At 49.0% G+C, this 19645-nt stretch overlaps 1 long non-coding RNA gene across 1 annotated transcript; it reads left to right on the top strand.

Annotated features, from left to right (window-relative positions):
* The first annotated feature begins 2429 nt into the window (after nucleotides 1–2429).
* Gm39674 lies at nucleotides 2430–4273 on the top strand. The gene is made up of 3 exons (XR_872342.3): nucleotides 2430–2468; nucleotides 3425–3911; nucleotides 4040–4273. It is a non-coding gene; the product is annotated as a predicted gene, 39674 (long non-coding RNA).
* Nucleotides 4274–19645: the final 15372 nt, after the last annotated feature.

The raw sequence follows: 19645 nt of genomic DNA, 5'->3' as shown, positions 1-19645 counted from the left end.
GCAACAAGAGCCCCTGATAACACATCTGGAAAGCAAGAGCCCTGAGTGGGAAATTATGCCAGGGATCTGCAGAGAGCTGGGGAGGAGTGGCCTTCTCTTTTATGCTTAATAAAAAAGCATAAGCAAAACCTCATTCAGGCCCAAGAGAAAACAATGCTACCAAGATGGAGGACAGGGATACTGTTTCTATGACATTCAGACACTACCAAGACTCAGGCTCTTGTTAGACAGTAGAACCAGGAGCTGAGAAGACTGTAATGATGGATCTGGTTATCAGTGGGTAGGTCTGGACAGTGGAGGTGATGTGGAATAGTTGGGTAGTGTAGGATCTAGCCCACAACTGCACCATCAAGAGATCCCTGAGCAGTGGGCATGGTCGCACAAAGAGGGCTGCAGCAGTGCTGCACTGTACAACCATGTCAGTGGCTGTTGACATGTGGGCCATAGAAAGTCTGGAGGTGGCTGGCCGGCTGTCCACATATCACAGCTAGTTACAGCACCCTTGGTTTTCGTCCACTAGATACCATCAGGATCCCCTGAACTGTGACGAACACAAATGTATTCTCAGAGGATGAACCTACTTCATCTTGAGAGCCACTGTGTGGTTGTGGTGGTAGCAGCTGTGGTGTGTGTGTGTGTGTGTGTGTGTGTGTGTGTGTGTGTGTGTGTGTGAATGGGAGTGTGTTATGTATGTGTGCATGTGAATATGTTTGTGAGTGAGTGTGTGTGTTGTGAGTGTTTATGAGTGTGTGTGTGAATGTGTGTGAGTGTGAGTGTTGTAAGTGTGTGTGTGTGAGAGAGAGTGTTGTAAGAGTGAGTGTTGTGTGTGTATGAGTGTGTGTGAGTGTGTGTAAGTGGTGTGAGTGTATGTGAATTGTGTGTATGAGTATGTATGAGTGTGTATGAGTGTGTGTAAGTATGTGAGAGTGTGAGTGGTGTGAGTGAGTGAGTGTGTGTGTGGTGAGTGTGTGTGAGTGGGTGAATGTGTGTGAATGGGAGTGTGTTATGTGTGTGTGCATGTGAATATGTGTGTGAGTGTGTATGTGTGTGTTGTGAGTGTGTGTGAATGTGTATGAGTGTGCGAGTGTGGGAATATGTGAGTGTTGTGTGTGTGAGAGTGAATGTTGTAAGTGTGAGTGTTGTGTGTGTGTGAGTGTTGTGAGTGTGGGTGTATGTGTATGAGTGTGTATGAGTGTGTGTGAGTGTGTGAGTATGTGAGAGAGTGTGAGTGGTGTGAATGAGTGTGTGTGTGTGTGTGTGTGTGTGTGTGTGTGTGTGTGTGTATGACTGGCTTGTTGGAAAAAGCAGAGGTAAGCTTAAACAACAGAAACAGAGGAAAGGGTATAAGGATATTAGTTAATATCGTTGTTGCTTCTCTGGCCCCCTCAATCCTGTTCTGGTCTGTGAGGCTGAGAGACTGTTTTCTTATCATTAGTATTGATTCCACACCTGCCCAGAGAGGGTGGCAATTAGCTCAGCCTGGCTCTCATGGTCATTCTTAGTGAGAGGGAGGCAGAATTCCCAGCCCACAGAAGCTGGAGGAGCAGTGGATGAAGTGGGGGGAAGCCAAAGTTGTCATTCCCCAGGGTAGCCAGATGCCCAGGACTCCAGAAAGAGGGTTGTGTGGGGTCAGCAGTGGATTCACCTTCATCAGAAGAACAAATACAATCAGAGGGATGGAGAGGACCTCAAACTCAAACCTCTGAAGGAGACAGAATAGAGATGGGCTCCTTGCTTAAAAGGGATGCCAGGAGTCTTGTTTACACTGCATTCTCCTTAGCATGGGGAAGTGAACTGTGCAGTTAATAGAGGTGACAGTTAAGGTTCTGTGTCAGCTAGAGGGGGCAGGCGTGGGGATGAGATTAACGTTAAAATGGACAAACACTGAAAAAACCTCACGTACCCTTCATAGTGTGGGTAGACCTCATCTAGTGGTTGAAAGTGGCAGCTGTGTTTGGTGGCTCATGCCTTTTAATTCCAATGCCTGAGAGGCAGAGGCAGGCAGACCTCTTGTGAGTTTCTGGCCAATCTGGTCAACATAGTAAGTTCCAGGACAGATGATACTACATAGAAAGACCATGTCTAACTAAACAAACAAACAAACAAACAAACAAACAAACAAATCCCCTGATGGTTGAAGAAGGCCCCTTAGAACAAAGGAGAAATCTCCAGCGTCAGCTAGCTGTCCTGAGTCTGCAGCTGCTGGTCCATCCTGCAGAATCTAGATCTCTTGTTATGGTTTGCCTGTGCTCAGCCCAGGGAGTGGCACTATTAGAAGGTGTGGCCCTGTTGGAGTAGGTGTGTCACTGTGGGTGTGGGCTTTATGACCCTCATCCTAGCTGCCCAGAGGTCAGTTTTCCACTAGCAGCCTTCAGATGAAGATGTAAACTCTCAGCTCCTTCTGCACCATGCCTGCTTAGAGCTGCCATGTTCCTGCCTTGATGATAATGGACTGAGCCTCTGAACCTGTAAGCCAGCCCCAACTAAATGTTGTCCTTTATAAGACTTGCCTCAGTCATGGTGTCTGTTCATAGCAGTAAAGCCCTATCTAAGACAACTCCCCACCCTCCAGCATTATAAGCCACTCTCTCTGTGTACAGCTATGTTCTGGGCTCACAAGGATAAGAATTCCACAGACTTCAACTTGCCACTTCCTGACTAAACACTAAACAGGACATAAATGAATTCAACCTCTATGTTTCTTGTAGGTGGAAGAAAACAAAAAACAAAACAAAACACCAGAAAGCAAAGAAAGTGGCGATCTCTAAGAGCACTGGGTGAGGTCTTGGAGTCAGACACAGGGAATGCTGGAATGCTACCCAGAGGCAATGGATTTACATAAGATCTGGGCTGCAGTGAGGCATGGCTCAGTCTGAGTCCCAGTTGAGTTGACTGGGCAAGTGGGGTACAGCATGAAGGTCTGACCTGCAGAGCAGCAATAAATTGAATCATTGGGAACTGGGGCAGCTGAGGGAGGGGTCAGGAGATAGAGATCCAGTCTGTCAGCTAAACAGCTAGGAAGGACCCCAGGAACAGAGAGGACTAGAAGGTTCCAGCGAACAGTGATGCATTCTTAATAGGATGTGCTTGGATGTGCATTAGTCCTTTGCTGTTCACAGAGGAGAGACGTCTGGAGCCCTGAATAACTGACAGTCCCTGATATAAAATGGCTGCCATCACACATGAGGTGACAAAGTCCTTTCATATAGGTCTTTGCATTCCTAACACATAAATAGCATGCAAATGGTTACAGTTTAGAAGAGGATGTCCAGAAAAGATCCGTCCACGTCTTCTATTTTAAACCTGTAATTCGTTGCCTCTGTGGAGGTGGAAACTGAAGATACGCAGGCAGACCATAGTGCATCAGTCTGTCAACAGGTCAATAAAATGAATTGGTTGAGTACCATTATCCTTAATCTTGCAGATGGGGGAAACTGAGGAAAGGCATGGGTGATGGAAAGTAGACTTCACAACTGCTTGCTCGCTGGCCCCATGATGTCCTGACACCAGATTCTGGACTCCTGGAGGCTGCATGTGAAGCCCAGCACGGTCAGTGACAGCTATGCCTGGTACAAGTGTTGTATAAAGGATACCAAGCATCCACTGGGCTTCCGGGCACCTTCCTTTCAGACTAGAGGTTCTGGGTTCCAACAGCATACACAGGAGGACAACCATCAGAGACCATGGACAGGGCCAGATCACATGCCCTGGAAAGACGCTAGGGTCTGGCTGCTGAACTATCGCTTATGAATTTAGAAGGACTTTGACAAACTACTCAACCCTTTACTGTTCAGCAACCTCATTCAAGATGTTCTTGATGATCAGGCAGGTCGATGTCTGATTTGACCTGATCTCATTGATGACTGGTCCCTACTGTGTGGGCCTCAAGCACAGACCAGGCTGCTACTGTGGTAGGTGTGCATCTAGCCCTTGTCTAGGCTCACAAACTCTTTAGTTGCCAAGTGATGAGTGAGATGGGAGAGTCCTTGGTTATAACTTTGTTACAACTTTTTCTCTGACTCTCTGGTTTCTGGCATAGTGGCTTCTGAGAGCCCCGGGGCTTGGCCAGTATCCCCAGCCTTTTGGGATGAAGAACAGACTGGAGGCTGGACTGTCCCAACAGCTTCAAAATGAGGCTGATCACCAACCAGGACAGCCAACAAGGCAGGTCTACTGTGTTAGAATGGTTAGCCCCACTGCCTACCCTCTGTGAAAATTAGAGACTGAGCTAATTACCAATGGTCAGAGGTATAATCAATCACTCTTGCCCGTGAAATGAGCCAGTGTAGTGCTGGGGGGCTGGGGAGGTGGAGGTCCTCACCCCTCCTCCAGTCCGGACCTATGATTTTTTTTTCCAGTCTGGCTGCCACAGAGGAGATGACTGGGAGAGAGTAAATGACAGATCTGCTTATTGCATGAACACAGGAGCTCTGAGCAGGGTGTCTTGCTCTAGAATCTGGACTACAGGTCTGAGAGGAGCGTAAGACCCTTTGTCCACCCCCTACTCCTTTATCTGGGCATCAGGTACTCATCTTATGGGTTAAGTTCTTATCTATGGCGTCTCCCATGCCATTCAGCCTAACTTGATTTCACAGTCACGGTGGCCAGTGAGAGATGCTTGCTGTTTGGGAAGGGATTTCCAGGTGGCTGCCCTGACCTTGTTCCTGTAACCCAGGAAGACTCCACTTCACCAGGAGCCTTGAGGCCCAGGATATCTGGCTGGAGGTCCTATCTCCAGTTAGTAATGGTACCAACCTTGACCACTTGAGTGTCTCCAAGGTTCTGGCTTGCCAAAGTAGTGCAGGCTTCTTCTAGTCACGTTGTCCAGGAAACTGGTTTGGGCCTTTTCCTGCCTCTGCTTCTCTCTCACCAATCATTTCAGTGGTGTGCCAAGCACTCCCCAGCCACTGTAGCTCTCTCTCTGCCCTGTGATCTTGCATTCATAGCTTTCCTGTGGACAGCCGGGCAGCGGTTAGGAGTTTAAGGCTTACACAGTCCCTAAGGGCTGAGGAAGGCTTCGAAGGAGACAGTATCCAGTGGTAAGGCCCAGAAGCCAGCAACCAGGTCAGTCAAAGGTCTCAGCACACTCACCATTGTCTCTGCATTCTCGGTCTTATAGTCACTGCTTGTGGCCATGACTCCCTAATAAAGGGCTTCACCCAGTGTCAAAGACAGGCTGCTGCTCAGCTTCCCTGGGAACCTTTCAGCTTCCTTCTGCCTGTGGGGAGGCAGGAAGCTCTTCTAAGCCAGACTTATTAGCTTCATCCTGGAGGCATCCCAGATGCTAAGGCTGGTCTCATTCAGTGACCTGCCTGGGGACTGGGGAGGGAATTAGTTAGGAGTGCAGAGCCCAGGGCCCAGTCCATCTGTCTGGGCATCTGCCTCCTTCCCTTCCCCTTCCCCTTCCCTCTTTTCTCTTTTCCTTCCTCCGTCCCCTCCTCTTTTTCTCTTCTTCTCCAAACTTCCAGTCCTTTCCTTTCTACCACAAAGGGAGAGGTTCTGGGCTTGACCCCTGCACGGGCCACTGAGTCTCAGGGGAGGATGCTGTTCAAGGAGAAGGGAGGTCGAGTCTCTCACAGAAGCATCTGTGATACAGGAAACAGGAAACACGTTTTTCCATCTGGGAGCTGGTAACTGAGGAGGGCTATGCCACACCTGCTTGTTTTGATGTAATGGTGTCTTCCTGTGCATGATGCATGGAAACCAGATCCCCTAAAACAAAACAAACAATCACCTTTAAAGTGAAGATGAGAAGTACTTCCGGGGCAATGTTGTCACTTGCTGACAGGTGGTAATGCTGAGAAGCAGAGGGACAGATGAACGCCTGGTATATGGATGTATGTTAAGACCACAAAGCAAGTGATCTAGTATGTACACATGTTCACATGCCCATATGTCCTAATGAATGAGCACAGTGTTTCAGACCTTACAGGCATATGGACATGTGTACATATGGATCAGTCCCTGGGTTCCATGGTGCAGTGGAGTGACTTTGCTAATACACTGTACATTCCAGAGCCCCCAGAAGGCACGCTTTGAAGGATGCATGGTAGAACCGAGGGAAGTGCTAACACAAACAGCCAGAGACTCAGGGGATGATTTAGTCCTCAGTTAAAGATTTAATCCAGACCACCGATGTGCATTCCCACCCATCCCTTTTATCGGAGGTTAAAGTGTCTATGGAACCACACTGATGGAAATCCACAGGTGTCCATATTTTTGTATCTATCACATATGTAAATCTTAAATCGGATACCTAACCTATGATTGCATAAACACAATAGCTTTGAATAAGGCTAAGCTGTGGGTTTTTTCCCCCCTTGCATTAAGTGGATTTAAGGGTGAAAGTGTATGAATGGCAGGAGGCCTAGAGGGCCTAGCAATCCTGGAATGTAGGACGCATTGCTTCCAAAGGCCGAAGCATGTGGCAAAGCTGAAGGCAGTCCACCAGGTGAGGGAAGCCACAGCACTTGGTGACCTGAGGAAGGAGGTCAGTCATACTGACAGCAGCTGCTGCGTGCACATGTGTGCACAAGTGCATGAGCGGGTGAGAGTGGATCTCACATGCACACGTGCACCTTAACCTCAGAAGCCTAAGCAAACAGACCCTGGACTTTTGCAGATGTGGAGCCTCACTGACTGGCTGCCAGAGGCCCCGGGCCTTCTATCCCTGCCAGCCGGCAGTGTGGGGGCAGGTAGGTTATGGGGATGCAGAAAGGCTGAAGGAGCACCTCAGACCCTGTACCACCTAAGAGATGCTAAGACCCCAGGAGGCTTCGGAGAACACATGGGAAGTAGTGTTTGCAGTTTGCAGTTGCTTCTGTTGGGCAATGGGGCAGTTCCGGCCCCCAGCCACCTCCATACACACAAAGCACTGCCCTGCAAGAGAACCTCAGCAGTAAGTAGTTAGCCAGGAGCAGTTCTGCACTGGAGTCACCCCGACTTCTAGGCAGCCTGGGGAGGGGGATACCAAAGAGCAAAGACGGTAACAGCAAAGAGCAAGACATGTGACTTCCTGCAATAACCAGGCCACACCTACTAAAATACAAAGTACAAGCACCTTTTGATGAGGTAACCCCTTGCAGGGGGTATCGAAGTCTATGCCATTTACTAAATTGCAGCACCGTGCCTTGTGGTAAAGACCCGGGAAACAACCTTCACATGGCCATCAACACCTGGGAAACAGTGAAATAAATCCTGAGTCACCCACACAGTGGAAAAGTGTGTAGCTAATCAAAAAGGTTAACGGTGCAGTCATTGATCTTAATTAATGTCTTAGGAGTTTTTTAATTGAGACCAACAATAAAATAACACCAATAAAAGAATCCTACCTTTTAGTAAAAGATATAAAACAAAAAAACAAAAACGAAAAAACAAAAACAAAAAAACAAAACTAAAGCCGTATCTTTTGAGTGTGTCTGACTTTGGGAATTAATTGTATAATGACATGGGTAGGAGATTATTCTTCACATATATACACAACCCCCAAGGGTCCAACATAACTCTCTCCTTGTCAGCAGAATGACTGTGAAGCAGCATGCATTTATCAGGCCTCACACTTTGAATTTTGAGTTGGAATTTTCCTGGGCTTGCCATGTGAATGCTCATTGACGCTGACAGCAGAAATTTCCAACCAACCACACAGTCATGAGGGGAAATTGTTCACACAGTACCTGCTCTGGTGGCCTGAGCCTTGTTCCTGTTGGGTCAGGAGGATTAGCGCCCACAAGGAGTTCTACAGGTCCCACCAGGTCAAAAGGGGCGTGACAAGAGCGTGTGTATTCTCTCAGACTTAATCATTGTCTCCCCTTAGTTATGCAAATAAACGACCTTGGGCAATTTTACAGGGAGATTTAATAAGGAATGAGGTTAAAAGAAAGAAAAACATAAGAGTCCGGGTGCGGGTGGTGCAGCCGGGAAAGTGAGTCCCCAGGCTGAAACACAGAACAGCCGGTAGTAAGACAAAGCAAGGTAGAGAGAACAATTTTAGCTCCAGCCCAGGCCTGAATGCCTGGAGAGAATCGGCCCAGGGAAGACCCCTCAGCATCCCTCAAGGGGTCCCCAGGGGCAGATGAGTCACCAAGGAGCACCTGCAGAGCAGCAAGATCAGAGCACAGGAAGGCACAGAGCTGGAGGAGCCAGCCTGAAGAGTGGGAGCTTTTTCTCTCCCTGAGCATGTTCAAGTGAGCTCAGGACGCCCTGGTCATGGACGCCAAGTGCCCCGGAAGTACAAATAGGTGCTCCCATCCCCCTCCAGTGGGGAATGTTGGTGGAGTGATCCCCTGGCATTTTTTTAAGTCCTCAAACAAGCATGCACCTCAACATGTCTCCTTCAGGAGCTCCTGTAATCTGGTGCCAAGAGACATGTACGTGTATACAACACACTATCTACACAGTATAACGCATAAGAAAGCAGGGCTGTGTTCCTCCAATAGAGCACCACAGGAGGGAGAAAAGGCATCATGCATACTTGGACACTGGTAGGAGGGAGGTAAAATTGTTAGCATCCTACGTTCAGTCTTCCCTGCTCCTCCGTTTTCTGTGGGATTTTAGACTCAAAGTAACAGAATGTCCCATAATATCTGATAGTTCTCGAAGTGGAGAGTTAGTCACACTGGAGGTCGGATGAGGGCCCATATGCCGCATCCTGACCCCCACTGCGACACCTCTGGGAGAGCTACAGATCATAGCAGAAGCACCCATAGCAGCACAATGGCACAATGTGGACTTTAGTTAGCAGGAGCAGAGGGAGGCACTGGCCGGATGGCTCTCTTTGTTTGCAGGGTGGGCAAACAATGGCTTGAAAGAATATCTCAGCTAGTCATTACAATATACAATCAGGTTTCCTGTCTGAATCCAAACAGCCACTCTGACCTGTCTTCCCTCCACCACGGCACCTGGAGCTGGCTGTAGCTTTGTGCTCTCTCCTTGGGTGCTCTGCTTGGCCACAGTCCACACCCTTCTTTTTTGTGTGCCTGACACTGCAGCCTGTCCACACCGTGTTTTTCCACCAAGCTGGAGCCTCTCCCTCATCTGTGTGACCTGCCCTGTCCTGCAGGCATGCAGTTCTGATTCTGCCTCTAGGGAGTTGCCCTTTCAAAAAAAAAAAAAAAAAGTCTTAGGAGAGCAGGCCATACTCATACGCATACGCATGCGCAGGGGAGCAGGATGCACAGGGGAGCAGGACCTACCCATACGCATGCGCATGAGCATGTCCTTCCCTCCGTATTAACTAGAGCTGAGTAACTATGCTGCTTCATTACACTCAGAATTATGTCGGCAGATATTTTCCCTCTTAAAATTTCCTACATCTGTTTGGAAATAGGAATCTGTATCTACTGTTGTTAGCTGGGCCATTTCTGTAGCTCTTAACCTTTCCCCTTGAATCCGACATCCCTTCTCCAGGCAAAGACTCTGACCTGGCCATCCCCTTCGCTTGGGTGGTTGCCCATTCTTTCTGCATCTGGGAGACCAGAGCACTAACTAAGCTGTTGGCAGGAGAGGAGGCAGAGCTCTCCACCTGCTGTTAAACCCAAGCTCTACCCCATAAGAGGAATCACAGCTCTGGGGGCTGCCAAGCCACGCAGGACGCCCTGCTTCCTTACACTTTGTTTTTTCAGCCAGGTGGGGAAAAAGCACAACCCCCACCACTGTCCCATGCCAGCTTAGGCGTGGGGTACACTCTCATTTCCTCCTCTACACTCTGGGAGACCAGTGAGACGAGGTGCTCCCTGTGAGCAGAAGTGTCCTTTAGTCTTTAGACGGCACATTACCTGCTTCATGGGGGTTGGAGGGGGCGTACATACCATTCCCTGCCAGTAGAGACAGTGCTAGGCTTCCATACAACTGGCTATAATCTTCTTCCTCCTCTCATGGGACTAGGCCTTCTAGCACTGGGAACAGGACCCTGTGACACAAAACCTCTTGAGTTACTGTTAATTAACTCTACATCTAGACAGGTATTGTGTTTCAAATGGACAATTTGCTCCTTATGTACTCATATCTGTAATATCTATCCATCCATCCATCCATCCATCCATCCACCCATCCATCCACGTTCAACCTCTGTCTGCCCTCTACCCATCTATCCATCCCTCCACCTTCCATCCATCTTCCATCTGTTTATCTTCTACCTATCAATCTATTCACACATCCTTCCTTTCATCCATTCATCCACCCATCCACTACTCGCTCCACCGTCCATTTATCTTCTACCTAGCTCTCTGGATGCTCATCTAGAGTTAGATATCTGATCAAGTATCTTCACTGCCACCTGCCCAACAGGTGTTGGAGAAAAAATGGACAGCGAAATCACACGGGACCTCTGACCTCTGTACGGCTGACCCCCTGTTTGGTAGAGGACACTCGTAAATTGATTACTACAAATGAACAGAACGTGTCTGTCAACTGTGACAAGGGCAGTGTGAGATAAATCAGCTGCAGTAGGAAAGCTTAGAAAGGGGGTTTGATCCTGCTGTGAAGGACAAGTTCTGCCCGGCAAACAAGAGCAGGCAGCACTGAAGGAAGGAGGGTGAAGCTCCAGTGAGCAGCTGTAGAGCATAGAAGCTGTACCCTGGAGACCTTGGCCAAGACAAGCAGCATTGGACCTCTGACCTGGATCCCAAATGTTTCTTTTTCATTGTGTGCACAGACATGCTCAGTGGTATGTATGTCTTATGAGAGCCTTTTCTCATTCCTGGTGCCCTAGATTTCCAGTTATGTAGGACACGGGGTTAGCACTGCCATGCACAAACACCCATATGCAAGGAGTCATGGAGACCTGGGTTTCTGGGTTGCTCTCCCCAGCACAGGAGGGCCGCACCCAGTATCAGCCCTCACAGCTGTGTACCGCACGCCCTGTATTTCTTTGTTATGATTTTTTTCTCTGTGCTGAAAATTGAACATGCGGCCTCACATATGCTGGGCAAACATTACAGTAACCATGCCCCATGCCAGACTTTTTTCTCTTATGTCCCATATTAAGTCGCTCATGACTGGTGAGTGGTGTTGCTTTCTCAGAGAAGTGAGATAATCCCAGCATGTTTAAAGGTAGCTTTTCCCACTCACACACTTAGAGAGATGAAGCCCAGTCATGATGCCACAGTGTAAAAGCACCATGGAAGCCTATCTCTCCTTCATGCTGGCCTGCCTCACATCTTGGGACTCAAAGGGACCTGAGAGGCCTCAGACAGCTGGCTGACTTAGCTGCCCATAGCTTCCAAAGGGGCTGCCTCTATTTGAAGAAAGAGCCATTGAGGCAAAGGGGACTGTGACCTTGGCAGCATTGTCCAGCTGGGCCCTGAAGACTCGGTAGAGCTGTCCAACCATCAACAGCCCCTACACAAAGCCTCTGATGACCCAGCAGTCAGAGGTGACCCCCAGAGGTCACCAGCTTCTGGCCAAAGAGAAGGAGCACAGATCTGTTAACCCTTTCCCATGGACCACCCAGGAAAGTGAGGGAGCTCTGAGCTCAGAAAGACAACCTCAAGGCCCACTGGGAATTTATCCCAGGCCTTTGGGGTCAGGCTTAGATTCATGTGTAAGCATCTGAGGCCATGTGGCTGACATTTGACTGTCCCGTGCATCTTTGCTTAGCCTTCAGAGTGACCCTCTGAAAGCAATACCATTAATATCCCCAGTTAGAGGGGAAGGGAGGCTCAGGGACGTAAAGTGTCTTGCCCAAACTCACACACCATCTGAGTAGTAGTAGAACACACCTCTCTAGAGCCAATCAGCCATTTATCCCTTCAGTTGGTAACCAGAGGTTGCCACATGCCACATGTCAGCCATGTGCCATGTACTTGGACTACACAGATGAACAAAGCAGACAGAATCCTGCCATTATCGAGCTGATATCTGAATGCCATGGAGCTAGAACCTGTGCAATCACTGCTAAGCAAACAAAGGAACCTAAGACCTAGTGTCTGCCTTTGGGATGCTGTAATCTAGTGGAAATGTGACATTTAGGGATGATTTCCCTGAGCTGTGCTGATTAAGTTGGTTGATCTGGATTAACAGAGAGTCTGTGGGAACAAAGGTGGCCATTTAGGAAGGCTTCCTGGAAGAGGTGTCACCAAATAAACCCTGAAGTATCAGCCAGAGACAGCAAAGTTCATACAGGGTGCAGAGCCCGAGCCTTGTCTTTGTTGGCTGTGGATCTCTGAGACCAGATGGTTGAAGGGACCCACTTGTTCCAGAGGCACTGTCTGTATGGGTCAGTGAAGGAGAATGGGTGGGTTTCAGGTTCTGGAACCTCTTTTGTTAGGCAGGACAGGGAACTGTAAAGCTAAAGAGTGCACAGCCTGGGGTTTCAGAAAGCAGGGAGTGTTAAGCAGACAAATGGCCTAATGCTGTTTGTGGAGGCTGAGGTTCTGCTGCAGGAACCCAGGCTGGCACAAGGTAGTGAGGATTTATCCCAGCCCTAGGCTTTGGAGTCTAAGTCCAGTGCTCTTATATTTAAAAGAAAGAAATTCTAGAAGCAAAATCATCCTTTAATGGAAAGAAAACCAACAGCAGATCAGCCTTGTCTGGTGACAAGGATAAGCCCGTCATGGAAGCTTTTGTCATGGGAGATTTCAGACATAGGGCACATACAGTTTGGGTTATGGCATGGAGGATGCTTTCCACCTGGGGGAAAAGCAGAAGCCATCAATCAAGGAGGCCAAGCAGGTCCTCTCTGTGTCACCAGTCCCCATTTTATCCTCCCTCCAAGCTCTGTCCTGAGGCCAAGCTCCCACCTCAAAGGGGATGAGAGAGAGAGTGGATGCCTGAGCTGAACATGAGTGACAGGGGCCCAGGGACATGGTTTCCAACTTTGCCAAGCCCCATGTTCCGATGAGGCAGCAGTGTCATGAAGCCTTTCTGAAGCACAACAAAGAAAGTCGTAAATCAATACTCTCCAGAAATATTCTCGAAAACACCAGGTGGGCACTGACAGCAATGCTGGGGGGTCTTAGCTGTGCGGCTCAGAGGCTGCCTGAGGACGACTGGCCTTTACGGGGGTGGAGGCTAGGGTTCTCAGGGAGTCTGGTGCATTCCTAAAGTTTCATCTGGTTGCCAGGAGGATGTTAGGTCAGACCCAGAGGTGGGCAAGGAATGGCTATCAAGGTGGCTGAAGAGAGCTCCAAATAAATACTAGTGGGCTGTAGACTGGCAACATTCCAACCTCTCCATGGTCCTTGACATTCCAATCAGCCTCGTAAAAGGTGGAGTGCATGGAGTGGCTTCTTCCTGGGAGCTTTCCTTATTACATCACACCGCAGACTTCCATTTCATAGCAGTGACTTCCTGTGATTTGCTGTGTCTACCAAGGTGATTGTGACCCTCAGTATGATGGGGCTTGTGTTGCTCATTTGTAAGTTTTCCAGAGCGTGCATCTTGTTTCCTCTCCATGTGTTAGATCTCCTCACCAAGGCCATACATGTGACTTTAACTCCTTCCTGCTCGTCAGTACACAGTGGGTCCCCTTGGATGGATGTGTCCTCTCTCCTGCCCTACACTTTTGACCCAAGCAAGCCCATCTGACCCTACTCAACCTTTAGTGCTACCACCGAGTACTCAGGGAGAGATAGCCTAGCACAGAGGCCCATGCCCACTCTGCCTACACCATCTTGGCTCTGTAGCCCCGTTGCCACAGCTTGTGAGCCCAGCCATTAATAAGTGAAGAGAAGGCCATTAACTATATGTGAGAATGTCGCTTTAGTGCTCCCTCTTCTTCACCACTTGGGATAAGGGAGGCTGAGTCACAGCCACTGGACCAAAGGGAGACGCTGGTACAGCAACTGAGTGTATAGAGCTGGCAACTGACCATGTATAACTGGCAATGAACATGTATAATTGGCTGCTCATAGCTTTGCTGCGAGCCTGCGCTCTCATGAGCAGCTGATGAGCATGTGTACAATTATGAACCCACTTTACAGAAAAGAAACAGAGCTATCTATCCCATCTTGAGATGTATCTTTCATTTGCAAGCAAAAGCAGAGGACCCTGAATTCGAGGAAGTGGCGTGGACACTACCTGGGAAGAGAAATATTGAAAGGACGAGTATTCCACAGATGTTGGGATTCTCTGGATTCAGGCAGGTAAAACCACCGCACTGAAGCCTCTTTACTGTCACCTCAGTGTCTTACCCCTAAGGGGACCAAGGTCAGTGATCGAGCACCCACCTCATCTAACAGGTTAAGAATCTAAAGCCCAACCAACAAAACCCCCCACTAGGCCCAGGGGTCAGGGTCCTGATTAGCTCATTTCTGAAACTTGAAGTCTAGTCCATGGCTACAGGGTCTTGGGGAAGGCAGTGATCATATAAGCCACCCAGTCAGTCAGGTCCTGTGTCCCCTCTAGGAATTCATGATGACATGGGTGACCTTTCTCCTGAAAGGTTTAGGTTTTCTCAGTGTTCACAGAAATGGGGGTTTTGTCTGATATTTTTAACCCAGAAATCTGCTTCATTGTAGCCCCTAGAACCGGGAACCAGCAGAGGATTCTGGGTATGAGGCCTGCCTTACACAGAAAAGCAGCCCTGTTGTTGGCTGAGTGCAAATGCTGCAGCAACCATCTGTTTACTGTGTGGTTCTGGGGAGACCCCAGGGAATCACAGGATCTCACCCTGCAAGCTCAAGGACCAGGGAAATGGTCCAAAAGGAGGTCACAGGACGAGATTTGACATCAAAATACACTACATATCTTGGCCTCATCTTCAGCTTCATATCCTTTCCTAGTCCTTACCTGGCCCTGAAATAAACTAGGGGCCTCTAGGGGCCCAAGCAAAGGCCTGAGGTGTTCTCGGTGAATCCAGGTCATACGGCTGGCAGGCAGCAAATTTGCAAAGTCAAGCAGATGAAAATATGGACAAGAGAACATAGCTCAAGCCAAGGAAACTCAATCTGATTCAGCCGCAGGGCACCTAGGCTGGCAAGGCCAGGTAGCAAAAGGGGGGGGGCATTTTCACTGGCTTGCCCTGCCTTCTGGGCAAATGGGGCCACCAGTAGCCTGCCCCTTCCCAAGAGAACCATAGGGATCCTGAGGTCCACTCCTTCAGGTCTTAGAGGAGATGAGACTTAGGAAACTTCAGGACAAGTAAGGTCACTCACTGATTGGCTTCAAGGTCACAAGGCTCTGGCAATAAAATAAAAACCAGTGAGGTTTGTCCTAGAAACTGGCTCACTGACAGTAAATTCAGGAGCAACTGGGGCAGGTAGGAAGGGAAGCTGGTTTCTTTAAGGAGCCTCTGTCTATTTAACTGCTTAATCATTTACTGGGCCAAAAGATCTGGAAGTGACTCCAAAAGTCAGAAGACTCAGATAGCCCACACCATGTCCTGGCAGGGCATCTCAGAGCTTGGCACCCAGGACATAATCCTTGGCTCCAGCCCACATCGCCCCTTGAGGGAAAGAGCAAATACTTGACTGCCAGAAGAGGTCCTACTGTGGATTCTCAGCTGCTTTGCCTGAAGACAACTGCTTTGACAATCTCTTGCCTTAAAGGGAGGCTCTGGGCATGGACCACAGTGACTCATAAGCGGATTCCTCTTTGCTCCTGAGCACCACCTGCTCCAAGCAGTTCCAGGAACCCTCTTTCATCCTCCTCCTCTTTGCTGCTCACCCACAAGGGTGTCTGCAAGCTCCTTATCCATCAACAGAGTTGACGAGTAGCTGATTGACAGGAAGCTGTTATATGGGCTGTACCATAAGAGATCCAGGAGATGTGGCAGTGGATGTGGCCGCAAGCTTTGTTCCATCCAGGGGAGGAAACAGGTCTTAACTGAGTGACAACCCTGCTCTATCTGTGCAGACTGCCATGAAGTACAGAAGGCTGAGTGCTGGGGTGGGAGACAGGCACACAGAGCTGCAGGGTCTGTGCATCCTTCCTGGATAAAACTATAATAGAACTAGGACTAATGCACTCGTGAGAACCCATCAAACAGTGACCACCAATGGTAAACCCAACCTAAGCTATGTATTTTAGTGAATGACAATGTATCCATGTGGGTTCCCTGTCCAGTAAGTGTCTCACCAGTGTGGGAGGCTATAAGGAAAAATGGAACCATGGTGACACACACAAAGCCTTCTGTATGTTGCCCTGACTTTATGATGGTATGGAGTGCTCCATAATCCATAGAAACCATACTTTGATTACTGAATCTGGCTCTTTCCTCAGGCGAGTACTATGTGGTCTGATGTTCCACCATCCCGAAGGGGAGCAGCAGACTCTCCATGCCAATGAACAACACCGCCAGTCAATGATGCTGGGAACTCACTATGGACGGTCAACTTGACAGACTAGAGAATCGCCTAGGAGACAAACATCTGGATGAGTCGGTGGAGGAAGTTCTAGATCAGGTTAATTGATATAGGATATCCCACTCCACATGTGAGTGGCACCACTCTGTCCTGAGCTGAATAAGAGAAAGTGCATCTCAGTCCACATCTTTGAAGTGTGAACCAAAATAAACCCTCCCTCCCTCCCTTGCTTCTTGCCTGTCATTTGTCACGAGTTCATTGACAGAGCCCCATCCTAAGGTAAACTGCATCTCATGTTGGGAGTTCTCTGCATTTTTCTCTAAAGCTTTTCTCTAAACCTAAAATTGATGTGAGTTTTAAAATCTATCACACAGAAAACATGAAATTGCAAGGGTCCAACTGTGAGAGGCTGTATGAGGGCCTCAGCAGACCCTGGGAGGGGCGCCCACAGAGGTGTAACGTGAAGCTAACCATCACTTGGCCATAGGCATAGAACCTGCAAGTGGGGGTCATCTCTGCAGGGAAGGGAGGGCCCATTTTCTGATGAGTGTTTGTCCTGCCCAGCACTGCCTCTCCCAGCACCATGACTATGGGTCACTCTTCAGAAGGGTGTGGCTGACAGGAAAGTCAACAAGGCAGGAATGGGTAACCTTGGGAACAATTGAGCTGGCATATGAATAAGAATTATATTTTTGTTTGACAAAGATACCCCTCTTGCTTCATAAAGCAAATTGTGGCAAAGCCAGATGCAGTGTCCTTGGCTGCTGACAGTGTTGACAGCTTGTTATCTGGGCGTGGAAAACTGGAGCCTTCCGCAGAATACAGAAGTTTTCAGGTTTAGCCAAATAGTTCTCAGGCTGGAGAAGTTTGGGAAACCCTGGAGCTCAGTGTCTCTCCATGAACAAAACAGAGTGATTCTTACTACCTATAAAACCCACCAAGGCATACTGAGAGGGAGGTGCAGGCCAAAATCATGGGCAATACAGCAACAGGAGCAAATCTGTGTCCACCTACACACACACACACACACACACACACACACACACACACACACACACACACATCTGCATGCACACACACAGCTTAGTATAGAGAGGTCAGAGGGAATGCCAGTGGCCTTCATCAGGAGACCAGAACCTGTTCATGAGCCAGTCAGCTGGTCAGTCATTGTTAGTCAGCACTCCATGTGATAAAATGCCTGGACTGGTTATTTTTGTCAGCTTGACACAAACTGGAGTCCCCTGGGAAAAGGGAACCTCAATTGAGGAAGTGCCTCCATCAGATTGGCTTGAAAGCATCTCTGTGAGGCATTTTCATGGCTATTATCTGATATAGGAGGACTCAGCCCACTGTGGGCAGTGCCATCCCTAGGAAGATGGGCATGGACAGTATAAGAAAAGTAGAGGAGCAAGGCAGAGAGAGAAAGCCAATGAGCAGCCTTCCTCTATGCTTGAGTTCTTGCCTTGGGTTCCCTCAATAATGGACTATGATGTCTAAGTATAAACAAAATAAATCCTTTCTTCCCCCAACATGCTTTTGGGGGAGACAAAGTAACAGAAAGCAAACAAGTATAATTCCTGAGATAATTTAGAGGGAAAGATTGCTTTGGGCTCAGGATTTCAGTCTGTGGCAGAGAGAGAAGGAGGTGAAAGAGAAAGAAGAAAATGGTTGCATCTCAGGGGTAGGCACACAAGTCACTGGGACCCTGCACCATCTCCACAAGCCTAAAGGATGATTGGCTGTCTGTTCAGAGGGTCAAGGAAAGGAAGCTGTTGAAAGTGTGAGCAGGGGACAAGGGTTTCACCTGCCTGCCCTGCCCATGTCTCAGCAGGGTGGCTTTAGCGGGGCCTCTTGGAAGAAGACTGACAGACATGGGGAGAACAGTGTATCCTGGGCCCAGCCTGAGCAAACACCCTGGAAATTACCTCTTCTGGACACCTGGTGGACATGTAGAGAGAGAGAGAGGTTAAACAGGGGTCAGTCCGGCCAGCCTGGTAGACCTTAACTGCCAAGTAAGGAAGAGAAGTATCGGTGATCAATTGTTTCCGTCTTCCTCACAGAGTGCGCGTATCACCCTGTGCAGAGGAGCCCCACCCAGTGGTACACTCTATCCAAACCCTCAGAGTTTAGGGCTCAGTTGGTGGCCCTGCAAGGAAGCATGAAGCAACTGTCAAGTGAGACCCAAACCAGACCTCAGAAAGTAAGCTGGCCTATGACACACAGCCTCTTGGATCAGACTTCTCCGCTTTGTGACCTTTCTGCTGGGGACAGAGGCTTCTTCAAGGCTAGGCAGCTGGGAGTTCTTAGAAACATAAATTGGCCTGAGCCTCATCTGTAGATTGGGGTAGCAATCATCCATTGCCCATCTTGGGCCTCCAAGAGACAGAGAATGAGGGCCACCTGGGTCGGTGCTCCCCAAAGGTGCCCTCTAGGACCAACCACCTGGCTTGGGAACTGATTGGAAATGCCAACTCTCAGATCCTACTATGGACCCACTCGCTCAGGTGCTCTGGGGAAGGGCCTAGCAACCTGATTTAAAGGAGACCTCCAAGGGCCAACATTGATTGGATTTGCTTGGTGCTGCGGTGTTGGGGAGATGGCTGAGGATGATAATACCCTCCCTAACTGCTTTCCAGCTGTAGTGCTGGGTCCACAGGGGTCCCAGACCTGGGATCTTCCTGTCTTGGGAGTGGCCCTAAGCACCCTGGTTGCACTCTGGAGCCTCAGTTCCCACAGCTTTTAAACAAGGAGCAGCAGGTGATTGGAAGGCTTACACAGAAAGGCCTCACCCTTGAGGCTGGTGCCCTGGTATTGCCTAGTAACAGAACTTAGACTGTGGCAAGGATGCTGATTTTCTTAAGCAAGTGACAAAGGTTTTCCTGTCTCAGAAGTATCAAGACTCTAGCATGAATCTCCATGCCACTGTTATCATCCCTGATATAAGGTTCCAATGACAGACAGGTCAGCTGCCAGAGGGCCTCTGCCCATCAGCTGCAGCTTGCAGAGGCTGAGGATCTCAATGACCCGGATCACAAAGCAGGGGGGTTGTGATGCACATATGGCTGGGCCTGGCAGCCTCGTCCTCCCTGCTTGTGTGCGATATTAACATAATGTCCCTTGCAAAAGCGATTACAGAGTCACAGGGAGCAGAATGTCATTTGGTAGCTACTTCCTGCTTCCACCAGCAATGGTGACTAAACAAGCTAATTAAATCAGCACAAATTTGCACACAAGCTAGGCAGCTGGGCCCAGAGCAAGGTGGCTGCAGCATAATCCTGTACAGTGTGGGGGTGGGGTGGAGACCTGACTAACCACCCCAGGGCCAGGGCACTGCCTGGCAAGTCTGAATAGGGAAGGCTGCTTGCAGTCTTGGGAAGCCAGGGCCTGTGCCCCTGCAGCAGAGC

This window comes from Mus musculus, chromosome 11 (genome assembly GCF_000001635.26).
Source record: "Mus musculus strain C57BL/6J chromosome 11, GRCm38.p6 C57BL/6J".
NCBI classification, from domain to species: domain Eukaryota; kingdom Metazoa; phylum Chordata; class Mammalia; order Rodentia; family Muridae; genus Mus; species Mus musculus.
Note: the sequence above shows the minus strand (reverse complement) of the source record. Positions and strands in the feature narration are given on the sequence as shown.